The sequence below is a fragment of the Phodopus roborovskii genome, unplaced genomic scaffold, assembly GCF_943737965.1.
Source record: "Phodopus roborovskii unplaced genomic scaffold, PHOROB, whole genome shotgun sequence".
Classification (NCBI taxonomy): domain Eukaryota; kingdom Metazoa; phylum Chordata; class Mammalia; order Rodentia; family Cricetidae; genus Phodopus; species Phodopus roborovskii.
The window spans coordinates 13697954-13704426 of record NW_026126636.1 but is presented as its reverse complement, the minus strand read 5'-3'; positions in this window follow the sequence as shown (position 1 = coordinate 13704426).

The following is a 6473-nucleotide window of genomic DNA, read 5'->3' as shown; positions in this document are numbered from 1 at the left end:
GTTTCTTTTGATAATGGCTGGACGCTGGGAACCCATGAGCATACATCAGCTAATGTAATAAATATGGTGGGAGGGAGTTAACTACACCTTCAAATGAGGTGTGTGTATGTGGGGGGGGGATTCCTTAGGAATGTTAAGGGTTGATCATGCAATCTCCAAGGACATGCATTCATTTCTTTTCTCTATTACCTTCTATCAGGGCACTCTTTAGAAAAACCCTGAAAAGGGATGAATCTCACCTCTTGACCTATGCTGAAGTCCCTTGTTATAAGGTGACTATTCAAGACCATCTCTGTGGTAATCTGAGTGTAATTGGCCCCATAAGCTCATAAAGAGTGGCGCTATTAGGAGGTGTGGCTTTGTTGTAGTGGGTATGACCTTGTTAGAGGAAGTGTGTCACTGTAGGGGCCGGCTTTGAGAATTCCTATGCTCAGGATATCACCCAAGGTCTTAGTTGACTTCCTGTTGCCTGCAAGATGCAGGACTCTTCAACTCCTTCCCCAGAACCACGTCTGTATGCATGCCATCATGCTCCTGCCATGATGACAATGGACTGAACCTCTGAAACTGAATGCAAATCACCCCAAGTATAAGAGTTGCTTTATAAGAGCTGCTGTGGTCATGGTGTCTCTTCACAGCAATGGCATCCTCCAGGAAAAGATCCAAGGTCGGCTGAAGTGCTTGCAGCCGGTGAAGGAAATACAGAATGGGTAGTAGAGTGATGCCATCTAAGGCCACGTGTCCAGTTGCAGAAATGAGGGTTATAACTGACATGAGTACTTCTGCTGTATTTTGTTAAGAATGTCTTTGTACAGATAACTTGTGTTTTCTTTTTCAATTTCCCTATATATGTTATAACATCACTTAATAGAATAACAATGGTTGTCATGTGTAAGTTTGAGATACTAGAAGGATGTCTAACAAGGGACATTGCCACTATTTTTTATTATTATATTTTTTCATTTATTTTACATACCGACCACAGTTTTCCCTCCTCCTCTCCTCCTGTCCCCTCCCCCCACCTCCTTTCTACCCCCACATCCACTCCTCCTCTTCCTCCATTCAGAAAGGGGCAGGTCTCCCATGGGAGTCAACATCGCATGGCACATCAAGTTGAGGCAGGACCAAGCTCCTCCCTCTGTATCAAGGTTGGATGAGGCAACCCAGTATGGGGAACAGGTTCCCAAAACCCAGCTCAAGTGTCAGGGACAAGTCCTGATCCCATTGCTAGGAGTTCCTCAAACAGACTAAGCTACACAACTGTCACACACATGCAGAGGGCTTAGGTCAGTCCCATTCAGGCTCCCTAGCTTTGGCCCAAGTGGATGAGCTCCCATAAGCTCAGATCAGCTGTCTCTGTGGGTTCCCCTGTCATGACCTTGACCCCCCTGGTTCATATAATCCTTCTTCTGTCTCTTCAACAGGACTTTTGGAGCTTTACCCAGTGCTTGGCTGTGGATCTCTACATCTGCTTCCATCAGTTACTGGGTGAATCATTACCACTATTCTAAATTTAACATGTGTTTTCTGTTGTATGAGGGATAGTTATATCATGTGAGGTGTAATTATGACCCGGTTAAATATATAATGCATTTGTGATTATATGTGGAATGGTTATATTGTGTTTAAGTACAATGACCTAGTCATTGTCTTTCATTTGGAAATTAATCATGATAGGAGGAGATGTGATTGTGTATCAAGTTGACATTGGGTGGATTGTGATGGTTATCCTTGGTTGTCAACTTGACTATATTTGGAATGAACTACAGGCCAGAAATGGAGAGTACACTTGTGATCTGGACCTTGAGGCAAGAGGACAACTTGCCTTTGATGTGGATCTTGAGGCTGGATGACACAAGCCTTTAATCTAGACCTTGAGGGTGGAAGGCACACCTTTAATCTGGGCCACACCTTCTGCTGGAAGCCTATATGAGGAAGAAGGAAGGGGGTATGTTCATTCTTTGCCTGCTTGCCCTCACCTTGGCAGCATAGCCATGTAGTAAGATATCTACTCTGCCCACACCTGTTGCACTGACCATGCCCATTGGGCCGTGGGGACAGGTGTGGGCATGATCTGGGGGGATTAGGTTAGGGGTCCCAGACCCCAGCTCCCTCTTCCTGGTTGGAGACAGAGAGCATCTAGAGGTATCCTTGGGACAGGAACCTGTGGCTGTCATGTTTCTTGTGTTAGGATTTCTCCCAGAATAAACATCCATCAGCCTATTGTTTCCCAGATTCTTATTTACCATTCTTTATATCCATTTCTTCATTGGCACCGGAACCTACTTCTTTGGGCTTCCAGCATATACGGAAGACCAGCTGAGACACCCAGGTGTGGGACTGAGCAATGCTAGAGTCTTTGATTTTCCATTCACAGCTAGCCATTGTTGGACTCAGCTGGTAGGTCATTGCAATAAATTTACACATACACACACACACATATTTGTTCTATAAGGTCTGGGACTCTAGAGAGCCTTGACTAATACAGGCCCTCAAAAGAATAGGAGGTGTGACCTTATTGGAGGAAGTATGTCACTTGGGTGTCTTTGTAAGTGTTGCCACGGTCATTGGTGTCTCTTCATAGCAAAAGAACACTGACTTGAGTCAGGTGCCAATGAGGCCACCACAATTCAATGAGGTTCCATTTTCGTGTAAGTTTTAGAACTATGAAAACACTCAGGACTCTGCCAGAGGCTAGAGTGACTAGAATTCAGAGAGATTTACACTCTATCTTATGAGCAAAGTCCAATTATGGACTATGGAGGGTGGGCAGAGGAAGTGGAGTGAGTACATTTGAGTTATGGCGTCAGAGACGCAGCAGCCATGGATTGTGTTAGGTCTTCCCATCATAGTCACCTACAGGGATCCAGTTAGTAACAGGCTTTAAGTCTCTGGTCATTATGAAGCTACAAGCATGCTTAATAATTAACTCTCAGAGGACTTGGAGGATGGCCCAGTTGGAATAGTAGTTTCCATTCAAACATGAGGACCTGGGTTTAATACCCAGAATTCACAAAAGAAGCCAGGTGTGGTGGCACAAATTTGTAATTCCAGCACTTGGATGTTGCTGGTTGGGGGTGGGGGTGGAGAAAAGGAATCCTGGGCTGGGGGCCGGGGGGGGGGATTTGGGGTAGGGGAGTTGTAGTGGGATATCCACCCCGCCCGCACCTATTGCATTGGCCACGCACAAACAGATGTGATCACAGGTGTGGATGTGATGGGGAAGGCTAGGTCTGGATCCCGGACCCCATCTCTCTCTCTTGGTTCCGGTCGGGTCACGGAAAGCAGCCTGGGTGTGGATCCTTGGGGGTCATTGGTTTCCCATATAAGTGACTTCTCCCCGAATAAAATATATAACCCATATTATAACTTGGTCCCGTGTATCATAATCTGTGCATCAGTGGGGGAGGGGTCAGTGGTCAGCCATGCTGGCTTTACCAGGAAATTTCACAAGGTGGGTTCCCAAGGAATGGCACAGCCAAGGTTAAGCTCAGGCCTCCATGCACATTACACACACACACACACACAGACACACACACACACTCCTTATCCATAGCTAGGATAACCAGCTTAAACTGTTATGTTCCTGGCAGTGAAGTATAATGAACTGAAATAAAAGTTAGGAATAAATGCCTTATTGCGATGCTAAATCCTGGTATTACTATTCTTACACTGACGATTCATGAACCTTGTTTTACAGAACCTCATATTTCCAATTAAAAATTTCCCTTCAACTAATCAAAATGTATTTGTGATTATAATAAAATCTAAAACCACTACTGGGAAGTTATGTTTTAGTATGATTAAAAGTCTCAGAGGTGCAGTTAAAAATATGGACCCATGTAGAATCCATAGATCCTTGAGACGTAATTGTTGAAATATGCGATCCTTAAAATAAAAATAAAGTGAGGAGATGGCTCCATTGTCCAAGCACTGTGTAACAAAAGCATTAAAGTCCAGAATCCAGGTAGAGCCTACAGCTGTTGCATACATTTATAATCTCAGCACTTTTACAACCATCCTGGAGGCTGGGGCAGGTGAAACCCCAAAAAACTTGCAAGTCATCTACGCTGGGGTCCAGAGTGGGGAACAAAAGGAAACCTTTTCTTGAACAATGGGAAGGTGGGCGGTGACCTGAGCTGTCATCTGACTTTCACACCCACACTGGGGCATGGTGCATGTGCCTATACTCACACACAAATATCCACACATGTATGTACACACACACAGTTTTTTGTTTTTAATAAGAAGATTTGTAAGTCAAACTCTGTAGGGCTAAGGGGCCACTAACATTTTGAATTTATAACTTTATCAACAGCGGCAAGTCCCACAACGCTGCCAGCCCCAAACACATAAACTAGAGAAAGAAGAGACTGACGGTGATCTTATTTTTAACTTTATTTTTATTGTTGACACTATTACAAGGTAGAACAACTACAACCATATTAACAAACCAAAAGCCTGTGCACAGAAACAAGACAAAGAAAATATATCGAGATGTTAACACAGTCTTTGGGTGATGAAAATATGGGTGAGTTTCTCTTCTACATTTCCACATCTTTGAGGCTACTAGAATGGACACATATTGCATATATAATGGAAATATAAGCAATAAGGGTAGCCTACTGGAACACTATGTTAAAGACCCCTCAAAGAAACTGAGAAAACACACTTCACTGTAATCCTGCCACAGCTACCCCACTATTCCAGGTCTCTTCCGTCTGTTAACTCTATGTACTTATCACCGACACCCTAACAACCACACACGTGGTGCGGTGCACAGATCCAGGTGTTACCAGGGACTTGTGGGAAACACAGTTGGTTTTTCTACTTCACAACAGTTTCCCAGTTTTCTTTGAGTATGTCTTGTATTTGTGATGCAGAATACACACATAAAGGTTGTTATCCAAACACCAAAGATTATTCAAGAAATTTGGAACAAAATATTTAACCATGAACCCCCCCAACACTATTTTTTAATTGTTTCCCATTTTTCTTTTTGTTTTATACGTTACGCAAATCTATTTAACACTGTTTTAATCACAAGTTTGTGTGATGGCACAAGATGGAGGACACAGATGAAGATCTTAACAGTTGTTGGATGTGGGGATTGTGGGTAGATTTTTCTTTTCAATTTTACTGTATTTTCCAATTTTTCACTGGGCACATAGTATGCTTATAATGGTGACATTACATACTAAGTCTTATTATCAGTAGACTATTACAGGGAGCATACAGATCAAAGTATTTTACCGGAATTACATAGGAGTACTAGAACAACTATCTTGAATACACATTTTGACACAGTTATAATATATAAACCTGTGCACAGCAACAAGAAAAACAAGATATTAAAGAGTATATCTATCTTTGGATGGTGGGGACATGGATTATCTTTCCTCCACTTTTCTGTTATTTCCCAAGTGTTTCATTAATGAATTCCAATTATGTTCACGATGGAAATGTGATCCTTAACTTTTGAGTAACACTACCATAAAGAACATTCTAGAAATTTAAGAAAATAATGCTCGACTATAAGCCTACAACAACACAATAGCTTTTGACTATAAGCGTACATTTTAAAACAGTTATAATTGTAGTATAAATATAATTTTGTGTCCTGCTTTCTCCACCTCATATCCTGTGAATATCCGATACACAACTCTCCGTGATTATCGCCTTTAAGCAACTGCATCAGAATCCAGGGCACTTTAACTTAATTCTTCTCCTATAGTCTGGCATTTCAATTGTTCCTAATCTACTCAGTTATGATTAGAATGGGCGCTCAAACTTCTTGACAAGTTGCTTTCTAAAAAGGGTTTAGTGGGGTAACACTGTCAATGATAACGAATCCCCAAACCTCCCCAGATGATACCAACACTGACTTCCATTTCAAGGGTGCTTCCCCAATGCATCATCGCCCCTCCGTTTCCCTGGATGTCAGCTTCTACCTGGGGTCTCTCTATGCAGCTGGCCTTCATCCGTGCCATACCATCAAAAAGGCCTTTCTTCCAACTACCCAGGACACTTCATTCGATTAGTTCTTACCACCCTGCCCTTCCAATACCTGCTGACGTGTTGTCTTTGGTCTGTCTTATTACCTTCCTAGATCTGCTGTCATTCTGGAACTCCCTTCTTTGGCTCGCTTGTCTCTTGCTCTTTGCTCACCAGTCTTCAAAGACTCTGCCATCCCTTGCGGCTGAACCACACTCTCTGTGAGCTCCAGTCCTACAGATCTAGAGGCCTAAGAGTCAGACCCCTTTCCTCAGCAGGCATTTCTCTTCTCTTTCTCAGAATGATCTGTACACAGCTTTCGATCTTTCAGCTACAGATCCACTTTACTTTTTTTTTTTAGCTTTTAATTTTTTTTTAGTTTTTTTAAAATTTTTAAATTTTTTTTTCCCCAGCCAACAGAAGGCCAAAAAATTGTTTTTATATAGCCATTATGCGAGGGGAGGGGAAGTAAAGGAGCA